At 41.0% G+C, this 19,817-nt stretch overlaps 1 protein-coding gene across 8 annotated transcripts in view; it reads left to right on the top strand.

Annotated features, from left to right (window-relative positions):
• fbrsl1 (fibrosin-like 1) overlaps positions 1-19,817 on the top strand; it is a 523,012-nt gene that overhangs the window by 145,067 nt on the left and 358,128 nt on the right. The gene's annotated exons all lie outside the window — the stretch shown is intronic.

Genomic DNA, 19,817 nt, shown 5'->3' with positions numbered 1-19,817 from the left:
GATGTTCTGTTGAGTTGCTGTGTTCCGATCACTGGACAATAATATAATTTATTTATTGCAAAGAATGGGGCCTAAGTGACCAAAATTGTCATTCTTAAAAAAAAAAAAACATTTTCTTTTCTTCTCTCCTAAGAACTTGTTTATTTGGGTAGCTGTAATTTCGGCTTTGTAGCTTAAAAAAGTCGTACTAAAAATTTTGACTGATTTTTGACCGCAGTGTACCACATACAATCGGTTTGAAGTCATTAAGCACATCCAGAATTACTACATAAGGTTCACCAGATTATTAAAAGCACTGTAAATTTTTGGAAAAAATAATTAATGGATATTAAGTGCACCTTATAGTCTGAAAAATACGGTAATAAGTCACCCCCAGCATTGAGCTGTGGAGCAGTGGAATTGTCCTCTGGAACAATGGCGCTCCATCCAATGGAGTTCCATCCAATGGAGTTCCATCCAATGGCGCTCCATCCAATGGCGCTCCATCCAATGGCTCCATCCAATGGCTCCATCCAATGGCGCTTCATCCAATGGCGCTCCATCCAATGGCGCTCCATCCAATGGCGCTCCATCCTATACGTTTGGATGGGTTGAGGAGTGGAGTTTACTAATTTTCTAGTGTCTTAATGTCATCAAATCCTCACAGCACTGCTTCAACTCCTCATCTCCTACCTGCACCTGTTCCTTATGGTGTATGTTACCTCCTGGTAGCATTGATACAGTAGCTTTATGGCGTAAAACACTACAGTGCTGTAAGTGTTAGGACTGGGTCTTTACTGCAGAAGGTCTGGTCAGTACGTGCCTGTGATCACGGCGGCTGATTAGTCAGATTGTGGAAAGGGGCGGAGTGTTTACGGAGCAGAGCCGCCGGACTTCCTCCCCCCCCCCCGACTTAAATACAGAACACATAATTACACACCACTTTATTACCAGAATAAATACAATTAAACACAAACGCAGCCGAGAATACCACACACTCAGTCACTGTCTGAACCTCTGCTAGTGTTTAAAACACATAAAACACAAAATCTGAACATTAATACACAATTAGGCTTTATTTTCTTGATTTATTAATCATATTAAAAAAGAAACAAATAACATAATAACTTTTCCCAAAAATTGAGCAAAAAAGTACACTGTAAAAAAGAATATGGGACCAGCATAAGTGGTTCCCAATTCTAAGCATTTTCTTTCTGATGTTTTTTTTTAGGTGGTTGCCATGATGTTGCTAGGTGGTTCCAATGGTTACCAAAGTGGTTACATGGTTGTAACAAACACAGCAAAAAGTTGCACAAAGTTGATTTCAACTCGTTCCCAGGGTTTATATACTGTAGCGCCACACTCTTTAGAGTTAAATCAACACTTTTAAAAAAAGTTAAACATTTAACACCTTAGAGCCAGAGTTAGAACCTTTTTAACTCACGTTTGTATTTGTTTAACTCCCTAAATTCTTACGCTAATACTGAAAAGAGTTAAAAAATAAAATATTCGGGGGAGGATAACTTGTGTTTTTGGTTCCTAATACATATACAGATGTGTTTTTGCATTGCATAAGAACTTTTTAATCCTGCATTGCAGTTCTCAATGCATTTCCAACACTTTTTACAGTACAGAATTTCTGATACGAAAGATGGTAACTAGCTCTCATAGCCTACAACACACTTATAAATAAAATGCAATACCCAATAGAAGGTATCCCTGGTGATTAATACTACACACTGATGGTAAGTTAGGATTGGGGAGCTTTATGCAAATAAAGGGTTTAAATGGGCGGAGTTTAGTTAAATCTCCGTTTTTATTGAGTATTTATTGAGTTTAATAACTCCAACACTGAACACCATTTAAATCTTTGTGAGTTAAAATCACACTTTGAGTGTAAAAATTGTTAAAAACTGTTTAACTCTGAAATTTTAACTTACACAACAATGTGATTGGTATAGTGTTGTTTGTGGTTGCTATGGTTTTCGAACTGGTTACATGGTTGTTATAATGTGTTACAATGTGATTGGTTTTGTGTTGCCTGGTGGTTGCCATATTGTTTCCTAACATGTTATGGTTCCATGTTAGGTGGTTGCTGCGCTGCTTTTGAGTGGTGGCAGTGGTGTTGGTAGGATAAGTATTCAGGTGGTTGATATGGTGTTGCTCTGGTGTTTGTAGTGTTACTAGGTGATTCCTTTGGTGTTTCTAGCTGGCGTATTTGGTGGTGTTGCAAAGTGATTGCAGTGGTTATAATGATTACAATGATTGATAAGTCGGTGCTATGGTGATGCTAAGTGGTATTTATGGTACCCCAAATTTGAACACAGTTGGAAGAAAGAATATTGAGAGAGAAGAGAGAATGGCATATTTAAGTTTAGAATAAGTTAGAATAAATGATTTTAGTCTGTTGCCATTGGCAGCTCTTTTTCTATTGGCTGCTGGCAGTGTCTATTTGCATACTGGGTGTGTCTACTAACTGGGTGTGTTAGTAGAAAGCTCAGCTAAACAGGAAGGTTTTTTTAGCTGTTTTTTAGCGATGAATATTAGTTGGTAAAGAGTTTATTTTAGTATTTTTGGGGTATAAAACAGTGTTTTCAGCAGTATTTCTGTGTGCTGAGCTGAGCGGCGGTGGCAGGGTGGTGGTGGGATTGAGACGTTCTGCGGGGGCCGGCTGTTCTCCGGGTTTTGGACGTGGTGCTGGTGGTGAAATAGTGCAGCAGATTGTGAGCACGGTGTTTATCGGCCGGCTGCTCCAGTTAATAACCCCTCGCTGAGTTATTAATACAGTCTCAGGACCCTCTCTGTGCTGAAATGCCCCGCTCATAATCAAACTCACCGTGCCGCCCCACGCCCCGCCCACAACACACACCTCACACAGGTGCGCCCACTGCAGGGAGGTTAAACCTGGCATCAGGGGCCCACTCACCTCTCACCGGGTTATACACACATACACACACACACACACACACACACACATACATATATACACACGCTATTAATCTCTCTTATCTTATCACTTAAAAATAAATAAAACATAAAACATAAAAATAAAACACTGTGGTTAAATAAAAAAAATATATATTTCTTATTTTTTTGCAAAATGTAGATTTATTTTGTATTTATTTATTTATATGTATTTATTTATTATTTTAATTAATAAAACACTGGTTTAAATAGTTTTAAAAACCAAAAATTATTAATGAATACAATGGGAATATATTTGTGATAAATTTATCAATTCTATTTAATATTTTTGTAAACTGTAAATTCAATTTTTATTTCTTATTTTATATTTAATTAAACTGTCTCTAATTTATGGATTGCAATAATAAACATGAAAATAAAAGAATAGAAAAATAAAATAAAGGTAAAAAATATATTATAAAAAAATTAATGGTATCGTTCAATGTATACTGTAGATTTTATGTACATATATATATATTATTGCATTCATTATTTTATATGTAGTTATATTTGCATTAAATATACTTAATATCATTGTTTATTTACTCAGAATATGTGTTTAATATAATACAAATATATTTATATGTATTAATTTATTGATTTAATGAATGTCTTCAGTGTATTCAGTTCATTTTAATATGTATTAAATAATTAATTAAATAATTAAGGATTACTTTAAAATATATATATATTTAAACATACCTGTAAGGCATTTGTATTTATTTAAAATTAAGCTGTTTTTTTTGCATATACTAAAATATATTAGTATTAAACATTAAAGTATAAAGTGATATTTGCATATATTTGTATATACATCACTTCTAATTATGAGTAAAAGTAAATAAATATTTATTCTAATTATTTTATTTAGCTGTATGTTATTCATTCATTTTTACATTTATTAGAACTTTAATATTTACTGTATATAGAGTAAATATATATTTCTTAAATGTCTACTAATTGCATTAAAATATACGTGTAAAATTCAAATATTGCTTTATGTATAATTAATCTTTATTTATTTACCTGTTTTTCTATGTATTTTGTATGTATTTGAATACAGTATGTATTAAATATACATTTTTAAATAATTTTGGGTGTCCGGTTCTCTTCGCCTTGTTGACATGGAACTCCCCGTAAGGGCCAATCAGGTGCTTCGCCTCTCGGCGAGGGTCCGCGGCGGGGCGCGATGGCCGGGGTCGACTTCATTACCGCAGCAGATGGGCTGAGAATTAGCTTCCAACTCCCCCGACGGAGAGAGAGAGAGAGAGGGAGGAAGAGAGAGAGGAAGAGAGAGGAAGAGGAGGATGATGAAGAGTGGAGGAGGGGGCGGAGTAATGGTTTTTGTTTTCATTTACATCACCAGTTATTAGATTTTAATGCAGCACCTCTGGGAGTGGGAGCATTAAATGGCTGTTGTTGAGTAATGGAGTCTAACGGCGAGAGAGAGAAAGAGAGAGAGAGAGAGAGAGCGCGAGAGCGAGGGGGGAGAAATGAAATTAGCGGGCGCAGCAATTTGGCACAGTGATTATGGGTCCCGCCGAGGCACTTCCTGCTGATTTAAGAACGCTAACATTTAAGGACGTCAAATCTCGTTACTCTTCAAGGTTAAACCCAACCACTTCTACACAGGGGCGAGTCAGGCTTACTGCGAATATCACGCCTCTCTCTCTCTCTCTCTCTCTCTCTCTCCCTTTTTCTGTCTTTCTCTCTCTCTTACTCTTTCACACTTTCACTCTTTTCTCCATCACCTATTTCAGTCTTCTTCTTAAAGCCATATACAGTATATACATACTGTTAAGACCGTTAAAGACTGTAGTTAAAAACCATAGTTGAGCCATCAACAACGTGCGTTGTGCAGCTTGATTAAGGGCGTGTCCGTGTGTCTTTGCTATCGTAACGGCGGGAAAAGTACACCTTTGCACCGCTCGAAAAAAAAAGCACAAGAGAGTTAAAGAGAACTGATTCTTTCTGGTACTAATTAATTGTGGGTGTGGTTAATTTCGGCATTAACGTGAAATAAACCAATCAGAGTCTCAATCTCTTGCTCATCATTCTTTTTAAGAGCCAGGTGAGCTCTGACTTTGGCAGACTTTTGCTATTTTAACAATGCTTCTCAGCAAAGGAAACTGACCTGCTCATTTATTCAGTTTGTTAATTGATGATGTAAAAGTTTGCACAACAGGAGAGGGTGTACATCTCTCACATCTGACTATTAACGTTAGCTGTCTAGGTTGTTTTTGGTCTTGATCTCAAGATGAGCCCTGTTTTGGGAGGTAGTTTCTCTCATTTGTACTCCATCCTGGCTTGGTTTCAGTCCCTGTTTGCCATAGTCTCAACTGGTTATTGGTCTTGATCTCCAGATGAGCCCTTTTTGGAATGTGGTCTCAATGACGTCTCAATCTTAACTCAATCTTTACTTGGTTTTCTCTCATTTCTACTCTGTCTGGGTTTGGTTTCAGTCCCCTTTTGCCTCTGTCTCGACTAGTCGTAAGCCTTTGCTGCAACAAAGCAGCCGTGTAATCTTTCTGAATCTCCTTTTCTGCCACCGCTGATCCTCCGCGTACGTTCCCTTCCTTTTCCCGTCCCTTCGTACCGCAGGCTCCACCTGATTACGCCGCCACAACAGCGGCGCTCGGCTCCTCCGCGAGGCAAATAGAAAGAGAAAGGCGCTAACAATGGAGAAACACTTTTCCCATTAGCGAGCGTCAGATCCTCTTTAAAAGCGCCTGCCCATGAGGCGCTCTGTCACCCCGTTAGCCGCGGCCTCAGCTGGTGGGGCGAGGGATAATAAAGCGGTTTTTAGAGCCGAGGATGCAAATGCACTTTACTGTAATGGGCTGTGATCAATTCCCCATGTGGCAGAATCTTACAGACAGATGGGCCAGGCCTTTATCTCCGCACCCTCAAGGCTGCAGGAATCAAAACACAACATTTGCTGTCAGAGCGAAGAGAACGCTCCTTTCTTCTCGCTCCATCTCTCCTCTCGCTCTTTTCTCTCTCTCTCTCTCTTTTCTCTCTCGCTTGCTCTGTCTCTCTCCAGGGAAACAGGACAAGACGTGCACTCTGGGGAATGGCTTCTATTCTGTTCTGTCACTTCGTCGCTGTGTACGGCGGAGAGAAAGCGCTGGCAGCCGGACTGAACAGAAGCACAGACTCGCAGAACCCGATTCATGTCTGAAACGTCAAAAACGTATCAATGTTTCCTCGCTGTCGCAACTGCCGACCTCGGAAAAAGGGTTCCTTAGCAGATATAAAGGGTTTAATTAAAGGAAATGTGCATAAGCTTATTTTGTTTTTTGTTTTTTTATATAAAAAACATGTTGTTGTGGTTGTGAATGCAAAGTGTTATCGGTTGATTTCTTTTGTAGATTTATTTTTATCGACATTGATTGCTTTGTTCTGATTGTTTGATTTGCAAATGGTAATATTTTTTCCATATGACATACGAAATATTAACAACATTTTTATTTGTTCACCCTTCTCCCTTCACTTGCTTTGTCTAACAACTAACAAACCCCACAGATAGGATGTCACAGCAACCACCTAGGAATACCATAGCTACCACTAGCTGCAACACTGTAGCCATCACCTAATGGTCACCTAGTAACCACCTTGCAATCCATTGGCAATTGTCTGTCAACATAATACCAAAATAGTAATACATATTAGCCACTTAGTAACAGTGTAACACTGTAACCACCTGGAGGAACAAACACTCGAAACCTTCTAGCAACATTTATAGCAACCACCTAGCAACATCATGGCAACCTCCTTGAATACCATAAGCAACCACCAAGAAATACTATAAAACTATATTGCCCTCTAGCAATGACCTACCAGATACCCCATACCAACCACCTTTGACACTGTAGCAGCGCTCACTTAGCAACCACTTTGTAACCACCAAGAATACAATAGGAACATTGTAGCAACGCCTAAAGCAACTATGTAGGGACCACCAGGCAACACAGTAACTTCCTGGGATACCATAACAACCAACTAGTAACCACCTAGTATCAAAGTACCACCTTGCAATCTAACAATCATTTAGCTTCACCATACCGAACACCTGGGATATCATAGCAACCACCTGTCAATTCCAGAGCAGCAACCAACTTGCCAAATCTTAGCATCCACCTGGGATATCATAGCAACCAATGATCAACAGCATGGCAATCATGTGTAGAATAAAGGTAGCATCACCATCCCAAACTACTGAAATATCATAGCAACCACCTAGCAACACCGTAAAACACTAACCTAGAAGCAAGTTACCAACACTTTGGCAACAAACCATTACCACTGACCTAGTAACCAGTTAGCAACAACCTGTCCATGCCAGAGCAACCACCTTGCAACATAATAGCGTTAATCTGGAATACCATATAACATATCAGCAGCATAGAAACCATGAATTGTCACTGCATCTTTTTTGTAGCATAAAGTTAACACCATTCCAAACTACTGAGATATCATAGCAACCACCTAGCAACACCTTAACTCTGACCCAGCAGCCAGTTACAGTTACAGACACTGTGACTACAAACCATGTGCAATAGCAACCATATCGATATTAAGGCAACCAACTAATGCTTCCACAGTAACACCTAATAAACTAGTGAGCGACCCCATAGCAACCATGTAGAATGGCATATTTTTTAATATTTTTGTATATTCTCAGTTTTAGAAACTCTGAGTTCTGAGTTGTGAATCTGTTGTGGGCGGGGCCTCAGAGCGAGTGTTTGTGCAGGGCTCCGTTCCGGGCCGAGCTCACAGTGAACAGATTGACTGAAACATTTGGGCCATTAGGCCGGTCCTTATCGTTATTGATAAGCGTATGGTGTACAGTGAAATGGCGAGTGGAGGATCATTGTGCAGAGCCGTGAGGGTGGAAATGGTCTGCTGTGATTGTTTTATGGATCCCCACTAAGCCGGAGTGGAGGGAAGCTTCTGGCTTTGATCCTGCCTTGGTACACAAATCATCGATTTATTGGGCGAATCATCAGGAGGGAACTGAATGCATTATATTCGGCGGCGGCTCTGCCCGGTTATAAAGCCACAGATTCCTCCAGTTTACGCCCCGGTCGCAAATCAAATTCAAATGCAACTGCTTGGCAATACCACGGTAGCCACTTTGGAACGCACTAGCAACCAATTGGAATAGCACCTCCTGAGAAACAAACTGGTGAAATCCAGGCAAAACCATAGTTACCTCTTTGAACATCCTACTATCCACTTGGAACATCACCCTGATGGTAATTGCCTGGGATAGAAACAGCTTAGCAATACCATAGCTACCACTTTGAACACCCTAGCAGCCACTTGAAACATCACCCTGCAGTACCGCAGCTACCGCTTTAAATACCCTGGCATTGTCTTGGAAAATCACCCTGATGAAAATCGCCTGGGATAGAAAAAGCTTAGCAATACCATAGATACCACTTTAAGCACCCCATCATTCACTTGTAACATCACCCTGATGGTAATCGATTGGAATAGGAACTGCTAAGCAATACCATAGCTACCACTTTGAACATCCCATCATTCACTTGGAACATCATCCTGATGTAATCGCCTGGTATAGGAACTGCTTAGCAATACCATAGTTACCACTTTAAGCACCCTGTCATCCACTTGGAACATCATCCTGATGGTAATAGTTTGGAATAGGGACTGCTAAGCAATACCATAGCTACCACTTTAAGCACCCTGTCATCCACTTAGAACACCACCCTGATGGTATTCGCCTGGAATAGAAACTGCTTAGCAATACCTTAGTTACCCCTTTAATTACTTGGGGTAGGAATGGCTTAGTATGGCTTAGCAATACTATAATTACTACTGCCATGGTTACCTCTTGGAACAACATTGCAACAAAGTTGTTATCACTTGGAACACCCTAGCAACTACTTGAAACATCTTCTCTATGGAACTGTTTAGCAATACCATATTTTCCACATTGGACACCCTATCAACCACCTAAAAAGAAGTACCCTATGGCAGTCACCTTTAATCGCAATTGTTCAGTAAAACAGTTTCTTCTACTTTGAACACCCTAGCAACCACTTGGAACTGCAGCACAGTGACAGTACCTGGGTTACCGTTTCAGTAATATCATAGTTATCACTTTGAACACCCCAGCAGCCACTAGGTATAGCCTCCCCTATGCACTGCCATGATTACCTTTAGGAACAGCTTAGCAACAAAGTTCACCTCTATGGAAATCGCATGGGATTTCAACTGCGTAGCTATACCATATTTACCACTTTAAACACTCTAACGTCTACTTAAAAGAGCGCCTCTATGGCATTCATCTTAAATCACAACTGTTTAGACATACGTTTGTTATTTTGAACACCCTATCAACCACTTGGAATCACAGCACAGGTACAGTGACCTGGGGTACCATTGCAGCAGCTACCACTTTAAACACCATGGCAACCACTTAGAACAATACCCCAAAGTTAGTCACCTGCCTATGAATTTCTTAGTAGTACCATATTTACCGCTTTGGTCACCTTAGCAACCACTTGGATCTGCAGCACAGTGACAATAACTTGGGGTACCATAGCAGCAGCTTTACAGAATCATTGCTACCACTTTGAACACCATTGCAACCACTTGGAACGTCACCTGGGATTTCAGCTGCTTAGCAATACCATATTTACCACTTAAAACACCATAGCAGCCACTGGGAGCAGTGCAGCAGCTTTGCAATACCACTCTGAACACCATAGCAGCCACTTGGTACTTCATCCCTGCCCTGCATGGCAGTTACTTGTAGTTACTGGGAATACAATTAATAGGCATTACCTTAGCAACCACCTGGGAATGATTTAAACTATACAGGAAATGCACTTCTCCATTTTTCACTCATATTTATAATGAGCTACATTTGTTTTCAGCTCAGTGTGAAAAACAAATAAAAACAAATATAAAGAAAATATAAACACAGACAGTGACTGAAGTAAACGCACTGCAACACTGTAAATCATCAGGAAGAGTCTCACACCAGCGACAAACCAAACAAACAAACCGAAAGATGGAAAAAAAAAGCAGCAGAAGAGAAACGGCCGCAGAGGGAGAGAGAGAGAGAGACGAGCGACGGAAACAGAAACAGATTTTCCGCTGTGGGTTTGCAGGACAGTGTGTCAGTTTGTATCTCGTTTCTCGCCCCCCTCCGAGTGAGAATACACATCCCACCACTGAGAGGAGGCGATACACAGATAACAGCACTGTCACAACTGCTCACAGTTCAGATACCATCAGACCAGAGAGAGAGAGAGACAGAGAGAGAGAGAGAGAGAGAGAGAGAGACATAGATAAATATATAGAGAGAAATTGAAAAGGGGGATAAGCGATTGAGAGAGACCAAACAGAGGAAATAAAGAGAGATGTAGAAAGAGAGAGAGAGAGAGAGAAAAAAGACTGACTTTAGGCTGGGTTTGGGCCATGTTTCAAACAAGGCTTTGTTTCAGATTTTAGGCCAAGTTTATGCAAGAGTTTAGCCTGGGTTTGTGCCAGGGTTTAAGTCCAGTTCAGTTTACATTCCGAGCCAGGTTTTGGCCCAGGTTTATGCAAGAGTTTAGCCTGGGTTTGGGCCAGGTTTTATTTTCAGTTCTGTCTACATTCCATGCCTGGTTTTGGTTCAAGTTTTAAGTCCAGTTCGGTCTACATTCCAAGCCAGGTTTTGGTTCAGGGTTTAAGTCCAGTTCAGTCTACATTTCAAGCCAGGTTTTGGTTCAGGTTTATGCAAGAGTTTAGCCTGGGTTTGTGCCAGGGTTTAAGTCCAGTTCAGTCTACATTCCAAGCCAGGTTTTGGCCCAGGTTTATGCAAGAGTTTAGCCTGGGTTTGGGCCAGGTTTTATTTTCAGTTCTGTCTACATTCCGAGCCAGGTTTTGGTTCAGGTTTTAAGTCCAGTTCGGTCTACATTCCAAACCAGGTTTTGCTTCAGGTTTTAAGTCCAGTTCGGTCTACATTCCGAGCCAGGTTTCGGTTCAGGTTTTAAGTCCAGTTCGGTCTACATTCCAAGCCAGGTTTTGGTTCAGGTTTTAAGTCCAGTTCGGTCTACATTCCCAGCCAGGTTTTGGTTCAGGTTTTAAGTCCAGTTCGGTCTACATTCCGAGCCAGGTTTCGGTTCAGGTTTTAAGTCCAGTTCGGTCTACATTCCAAGCCAGGTTTTGGTTCAGGTTTTAAGTCCAGTTCGGTCTACATTCCCAGCCAGGTTTTGGTTCAGGTTTTAAGTCCAGTTCGGTCTACATTCCAAGACAGGTTTATGCAAGATATAAAACTGTTTTTGTTTCAGATTTCGGGTCAGGTTTGTGCAAGATATCAAGCTGGGTTTGTTCCAGATTTGGGCTGGATTCATGCTGGATTTTAACCTGGGTTTGGGCTAGGTTTTAAGACCAGTTTGGTCTATATTTCAAGACAGGTTTTGGGCCAGGTTTTTGCACGATATTAAGCTGGGTTTGTTCCAGATTTGGGATGGGTTCATGCAGGTTTTTAGACTGGGTTTGGTCCAGGTTTTAAGTCCAGTTAAGTCTACATTCCAAGCCAGGTTTTGGGCCAGGTTAATGCCAGGTTTCTAGTAACACAGACTGGATTTGGGCCAAGTTTGTGTCAGGTGTTAGGGTGAGTTTGTCTCGGGATTTAAGCTGGGATTGGGACAGATTTCAGGTAGGGTCCACAGGCAGATTTTAGTCCAGGTTCATGCAAGATTTCAGACTGAGTTTGAGTACGTTTTCAGGCCACGCTTGGGCCAGATTTCAGGGTGGATTTAGAAAAGATTTCTGGTCAGGATAGTGCAAGATTTTGGGCTGGATTTAGGTAATGTTTCAGTTCGGATTTGAACCATATTTCAAAAAGGGGTCATTCAAGATTTTAGGCAAGAGTTCTAAATGACTTTTGGGCACATTTTATCCCAGATTGCAGGGGTGTTTTTTGCCAGATTTTAGGGTGGGTTTGGGTCAGATTTAAGCCTGGTTCAGTCTGGATTTCAGGTCAGATTTCTGTTAGCTTTCATTCTGGGTTTGGGCTTAGTTTTAGGCCAGGTTACAGATTCAAGTTTGGGATGAATTTTAGGCAGAGTTGGGCCAGGTTTCAGGCCAGGTTCAGGACAGAATTCAGGAAAAGGAGGTTCATTTTGTTGTGAATTTTAGTGACAGTTTATCTAAAGTGTAAAAGTGTGTGTGTGTGTGTGTGTGTGTGTGGTCTCTCGGCGGTGTTAGGTAAGAGTGTGTGGGCTGAGTTCTGTTTTAGGTCTTTGTGTTTGTGTTTAGCTGGACGCTGCAGACAGTTCCTCCAGAGAGAGCCGACTGTAACTCAAGACACCCTGTAGATGTTGTCGCTTTTGGCAGCTTCAGACACACCGCACACACACACACACACACACACTAAACACACACACTAAACACACACACACACACACACACAAATCTCAAGTCATTAGTTCTGCTTACCTACAGTATTTAAATTACATACTGTTCAAAACCTATTACACACTTATCATATTATTATTAATTATTAATCAATTATATATTTTTAAATTGAGCTTAATACTGGATACTAATGTTATAAAAGCTTTATTCTGGAAATAAATGTACAAATGCAGGTCTGAAGCTGGGCTGGTTTGTTTATGTGGAGATAAAGCTCTGACTCATCTTCTTATGTCTTCGGTCAGTCTTCTCTAATCTCTGATCTGAAGTGTAGTAAAGGGTCCATAACCATATAACTAAAAGCGCAGCACAGATATATAACTAACCAATGAACCAATTACATTACTTTAAGTTTAAGCTTAAGTATAACTTAGCTATATAACTTATAACAAATTATTACTATATTACTATATTTATAATATTGCTATATTCACAATTATTTAACTATTATAGTTATAAATACAACTATATAGCAAGTAACATACCAACAGCTATATATATATATATACACTAAAATAAGGCCCCTTTATAAAGGGTGTATAAATAGTTTAGAAATTAGTTTATTAATGCTATTAATTAGGTTATAAACCATTAATAAGCAGTTACAACACATACAATGTTGTGTCTATTAATATTGTTACTATAAGAACACATAAAAAAACATAAGACAACTATAACAGTATAACATACTATAAAACTAATAGCCATGTACTTACATCTATAGCTACAATATATACCTATATAACTCTATATAACTGTGCAACTGTCTACTAACAATTGCAACTATATAGCTATTACTACAACTTATATACTTATCTATAAACAAAACTATTTAGCTATTTGAAACTGTATCAATTGTGAACATGTATAACTGCAGTTAATTGCCTAATTAATCAGTTCTATATAGTGCCTGTGTATATTTTACTTTCTATAACTCTATAACTGCAGTTAATTGTCTAATAACTAAATTCTATGTAGTACCTGTGTATATTTTTGCTGTCTATGACTGTATAACTGTGGTTCATTGCCTAATAACTAAATTCTCAATATAAACTGTGTATATTTTGCTGTCTATAACTATATAACTGCAGTTAATTGCCTAAAAACTACATTCTATGTAGTAACTGCGTATATTTTAACTGTCTATAACTATATAACTGCAGTTAATTGCCTAAAAACTACATTCTATGTAGTAACTGTGTATATTTTTGCTGTCTATAACTATATAACTGCAGTTAATTGCCTAATAACTAAATTCTATATATTAACTGGGTATATTTAACTGTCTATAAATATATAACTGCAGTTATTTGCCTTATAACTAAATTAAATGTAGTAACAGTGTATATTTTACTGTCTATAACTATATAACTGCAGTTAATTGCCTAATAACTAGGTTCTATATAGTACTTGTGTATATTTTACTGTCTATAACTATATAACTGCGGTTAATTGTCTAAGAACTAAAATCTCAATATAAACAGTGTATATTTTACTGTCTATAACTATATAACTGCGGTTAATTGCCTGATAACTAAATTCTCAATATAAACTGTGTATATTTTACTGTTTAACAGAGTTAAATTGTGTAAGTATTGACGTTAATGCTATCTCTCTTTACTGATCAGTGTTATTGATTGATTAATGCTGTCTAATACAGTATACTGCGTGCTGAAAGCAGTACAGGTGCAGTATAGTGAGGTGTGGTGTATTGTGGGTAATCTACGCCCTTGACGCCACTCATGCGGAAAGTTCCGGCTCTCTGAGCTTCGCTGAACGCTGCAGTTTTACCGGCATCTCACTGCAGACCTCTCACATCCACTCTCCCGTCTTAAGCTTCTGTCTTTATCAGGCTCCAGTCAATTAAAAGCCACTTTACCCCGTGGCCTTTGTGCTTAATTGAGGGAGATTTCAGCCCCAGAGCCAATGAGGCGACTCCTCGTGTTATGATGTCTCCTCTCTAATGGCTTCCCTTTGGTTATCTTTAATGACCACTGCTCTTAATAGACTGCATAAAAGCTCCAACAATAGAGTCCAGCGCAGTCGGAGCGCAGCCCGTGGACATCCCACCCTACTTCACTATTCCGTGTTATCTGCTGTGAGGTCCTGAGGGGCGGCAAGTATTTAATTACTCTCCCCACGCCGGTCTGAAGTCTTAGTTTCCTAAAAAAAAAAAAAATACAGGCGTACAAGTAGAAGCATAAAAAAGCAGGTGTTCCTAATAAATTGGCTAGTGAAGAAGAGCCAAGAAGTAGGTGTTCCAAATAAAATGACAAGAGTGAAATTATAAAAATTATGTTTTCCTAATAAATTGGCCATGTAAATAGATTGACATCTAGGAATTAAATAAAAGTAGGTGTTCCTAATAAATTGGCCAGTGAAGAAACACACAAAAGTAGGTAAATTGACAACAGGGGAAGCAAAAAACGTAAATTAGCCAGTGAGGAAACACAAATGTAGTAGATGTTCCTAATAAATTGATAATTAAGGGAAAAAAGTATGAGTTTCTAATAAATTGGCCAGAATGAGGAGGCACAAACCTAAGTGTTCCTAATATAGTGGCAAGTGAGGTAGCACAAACATAGTAGGTGTTTCTAATAAATTGGCCAGTAAGGAAAAAAAAGTAGGTGTTCCTATTAAATTAGCCTGAGTGAGGAAGCACAAACATAGTAGGTGTTTCTGATAAAGTGGCCAGAGTGAGGAAGCACAAACATAGTAGGTGTTTCTGATAAAGTGGCCAGAGTGAGGAAGCACAAACATAGCAGGTGTTTCTAATAAAGTGGCCAGTAAGGAAGCTCACATCTGGGTGTTCCTAATAAACTGGCTTATAAGAAAGCACAAACCTAAGTGTTTCTTTTAAAGTGGCCAGTGAGAAAGCACAAAAATGAGTATTTCTAATACATTGGCCAGAGTGATAAAGCACAAACCTAAGTGTTTCTAATAAATTGTCCAGTAAGGGAACACAAAAAGTAGGTTAAAATGGCTAGTAAGAAAAGTGAAAAATAATACGTGTTTCCTATAAAGTGGCCAATGAGAAAGCATAAACATAGATGTTCCTAATAAGTTGGCAAGTAAGAAAGCACAAACCCAAGTGTTTCTATTAAATTGGCCATAAATTGGCCATAAAAGCACACATGTAGTAGATATTCTTAATAAATTGACAACAGATGAAATAAAGTGAGAAATTGCAAGTAAGAAAGGTGTTTCTAATAAATTGGCCAGTGAGGATATTCAAAAGTAGGTATTCTTAATAAACTGGTACAAAAGTAGAAGGTGTTTCTTATAAATTGTCCAAAGAGAAAGCACAAACATAGATGTTCCTAATAAGTTGGCAAGGAAGGAAGAATAAAAAAATAAATGTTTCTAATAAATTGGCAACTAACAACACAAAAAAAGTTGGTGTTTGTAATATAATGGCAAGTAACTGGGATCCAACCTAGGTGTTACTAATAAACTGATTGATGAGGAAGCGCAAGAGTAGTGGGTGTTTCTAATAATTTGGCCAGAGTGTGGAGGCACTAAGTAGTAGGTGGGTGTTTCTGATAAATTGGCCACATAGAGAGAGAGCAGATACAGATAGCTGTAGAGAGAGAGAGATTCAGTAACACTGTATTAGTGGTATTGGAGTAATTCTGGTTCTGGATCCGGTTGTGGTTGTGGGTAAGTGAGTGATCTGGTGAGGAATATAATATAAAGTGTAATAAAGCTCCGGCTCCACGCTGCAGAAGTGCGGCAGTATTTCAGGCCGCGTCGCCGGGCCGCGTGTGATCGATACATGGTCATATGAAGTCGTGTGCTGTTCTTTCTCCCGGGAGGCTCGGGTAGTTTCCTGTTCATCAGCAGAGCTTCATCTTTAGGCTCCTAATGGCTGTTTTTACGGCGCGGCGCTCGGATCCGAGGGCGTTTCGTCAGGGATGAAAAATACTTTTAATTTCCTTCAGCCCCAAACTTCCCCTGCTGATGACGCGCATCAATCCTTTAGCTCTGCTAATGGACGCCCCGAGTTTCTCCCTGCCCGCGGCGCTCGCAGCCTCATTTGATTTTCGACTAATAACTGCCACTGACCGCCGAGCCAATTCCCCCTCCCTGTCCCTCGCCTCGCTCCCTGTCCCCGTCCCCTCCTGTCGCTCCTCTTCCCCACGTGTCGCTCCCTGTCCCTCGTCTCAATAATCGTATGCAATAGCAACTATCGTGATATACAGTATTATGAAGCAAAGTGACTACAGGTATAATAAACTCGCCTTGCTTCCGTCCCCTCCCTTCACTCTTCAGCCCTTCACCTCGCTCCCCATCCCTTCACCTCGCTCCCTGTCCCCCAACCTCACCCGTAGAACCCTCGCCTTACTCGTCATCCCCTCGCCTTGCTAATTGTATGCAATTGTAACCATCATGTTATACAGCATTATAAAACACAATTACTATACTTTGTTATAGACAACGTCCACTCGCCTCGCTCCCTATCCCTCGCCTCGCTCCTTGTTCCTTCACCTTGCTCCCTGTACTCTCGCCTCTCTTCTTGTCCCTTCGCCTCGCTCCCTATCCCTCGCCGCAATAAATGTATGCCATAGTACTCATAATATGCAGCATAATAAAGCACAAGTACTATAGTTTTTTTTATAGACAGTGTCCCTTCGCCTCGCTCCCCATCCCTCCCCTTAATCCCTGTCCCCTAACCTCACTCCTAGTACCCTCGCCTTACTTGTTGTCCCCTCACCATGCTAATTATATGCAATAGTAACTATCATATTATACAGCATTATAAAACACAATTACTATACTTTGTTATAGTCAACGTCCCCTCGCCTTGCTCCCCATCCCTCACCTCGTCCTCGTTACTTTACCTTGCTCCCTGTACTCTCGCCTCGTCCTCGTTCCTTCGCCTCGCTCCCTATCCCTCGTTGCAATAGTTGTATGCCATAGTAACTATCATAATATGCAGCATAATAAAGCACAAGTACTTTAGTTTGTAATAGACAGTGTCCCTTCGCCTTGCTTCCGTCCCCTCCCTTCACTCTCCATCCCTCGCCTCGCTCCCTGTTCCCTGACCTCACTCCTAGTCCCCTTGCTTTACTCGTCGTCCACTCACCTTGCTAATTATATGCAATTGTAACTATCATGTTATACAGCATAATAAAACACAATTACTATACTTTGTAATAGACAGTGTCCCCTCGCCTCGCTCCCTGTCCCCTCGCCTCACTCTGCATCCCTCACCTCGTCCTCGTACCTTCACCTTGCTCTCGCCTCGCTTCTTGTCCCTTCGCTTCGCTCCCTCGCCTCACTAATTGTATGCAGTAGTAACTATCATGATATACAGTATTAAAAAGCACAATTACTATAGTTTGTTATAGACAGTGTCCCCTTGCCTTGCTTCCGTCCCCTCCCTTCACTCTCCATCCCATCGCCTTGCTCCCCATCCCTTGCCTTACTCCCTGTCCTTTGCCTTGCTAATTATACGCAATAGTAACTATCTTGTTATACAGCATTATAAAACACAATTACTACACTTTGTCCCTTTGTCTCGCTCTCTGTCCCCTCGCCTGGCTCCCCATCCCTCGCCTTACTTCCCATCCCCTCACCTCAGTCTTTGTCCCCAAGCCTTGCTCCCTGTTCCCTCGTGTTGCTTATTGTCCCCTCGCCTTACTCATTATCCCTCGCCTCCCTAATTGTATGCATTAGTAACTATATAGCATTATATACAGCATTATAAAGCACAAATACTATAGTTTGTTAAGAACAATGTCCCCTTGGCTTATTCTCTGTCCCTTTGCCTCATTCTCTGTCCTCTCACCTCTTTCTCCATCCCCTCGCCTCACTTTCTTTACCCTCACCTCACTCCTTGTCCCTCGCCTCATTAATTGTATGCTTTAGTAACTATCGGGATCCACAGTATTATAAAGCATAATTACTTTAGTTTGTTGTAGACAGTGTCCACTCACCTTGCTTTTGTCCCCTCCCTTCACTCTCTGTCCCTTGTCTCGGTCCCTGTCCCCTCACCTCGCTCCCTGTCCTTCACCTCGCTCCCTGTCCCCTCACCTCGCTCCCTGTCCCCTCACCTTGCTCTCTGTCCCCTCACCTCGCTCCCTGTCCCCTCACCTCGCTCCCCGTCCCTCACCTCGCTCCCTGTCCCCTCACCTCACTCCCTGTCCCTCACCTTGCTCCCTGTCCCCTCACCTTGCTCCCTGTCCCCTCACCTCGCTCCCTGTCCCCTCACCTTGCTCTCTGTCCCCTCACCTCGCTCCCTGTCCCCTCACCTCGCTCCCCGTCCCTCACCTCGCTCCCTGTCCCCTCACCTCACTCCCTGTCCCTCACCTTGCTCCCTGTCCCCTCACCTTGCTCCCTGTCCCCTCACCTCGCTCCCTGTCCCCTCACCTTGCTCTCTGTCCCCTCACCTCGCTCCCTGTCCCCTCATCTCGCTCCCCGTCCCTCACCTCGCTCCCTGTCCCCTCACCTCGCTCCCTGTCCCTCACCTTGCTCCTCGTCCCCTTGACTCGCTCCCTATCCCGCCTCCTCGCTCCCTGTCCCCTCGCTCCTCGTCCCCTCGCTCCTCGTCCCTCGCCTCGCTAATTGTATGTAGTAGTAACTATCAGAATATTCATCCCTTTACCTCACTCCTCATCACAGCTTAATTTAGGGCGTGTCAGTGTGTCTTTGCTATCGTAACAACAGGAAAAGCCATTCTCTTAATGCAGCACTAGTGTAGCTACACACCTCATTTCCACCTTGTCCTTCTTCACCTTCCACTAGAGGATGCTTTAGGAGGCTTTAGGTCTGGAGACGTACAGTACAGTACTTGCCCAGTCTATCCCTTTATTGTCTATAACAAACTTTAGTCATAGTGCTTTATCATACTGTATATCACGATAGTTACTATAGTAACATACGATTTACTTACTGTATTAAAACTACCATATACACTACAGCTGCGGTCCAATCTGAAGGGAGCTGCCTAGGTAGTCATTGCCTTCAAAGGCAGCTCCCTCGTTCGGCAGCATTTTCACCCATAAGGGATCTTATAAGGCAGCGCGTTCGGGACACGCTCTGGAGTCAGCATACGTCATCACGTCTAGCGCGCTGTGCTCGTGAGCTGTTTATAAATAACTAAAGTTAATGATCACTTACCTCGGGATAAATCTCAATGCAGCGGCAGCTATTTCTCTTTTACTCATCCAAATATTACATATATTTAAATATTCATGATTTACTTTAATTCTACACTTTCCTCACTTAATTCTCAGAGTATGGTCAGTTTTATTTATGTATTTAATTTATTTTTGATTAGATGCTTCATAGAAATGCATGAGTAATGAAACCATAATATAATAAATATTTCGTAGGAGCCATCAGAGCTAAATAATCAAACTAAGCTACGTTTCACACAATAGTACATTCATACACAGTCAGCTAATTTATCTTTACCTTTTAGTTGCATAAAA

This window comes from Astyanax mexicanus, chromosome 22 (assembly GCF_023375975.1).
Source record: "Astyanax mexicanus isolate ESR-SI-001 chromosome 22, AstMex3_surface, whole genome shotgun sequence".
Classification (NCBI taxonomy): domain Eukaryota; kingdom Metazoa; phylum Chordata; class Actinopteri; order Characiformes; family Acestrorhamphidae; genus Astyanax; species Astyanax mexicanus.
Note: the sequence above shows the minus strand (reverse complement) of the source record. Positions and strands in the feature narration are given on the sequence as shown.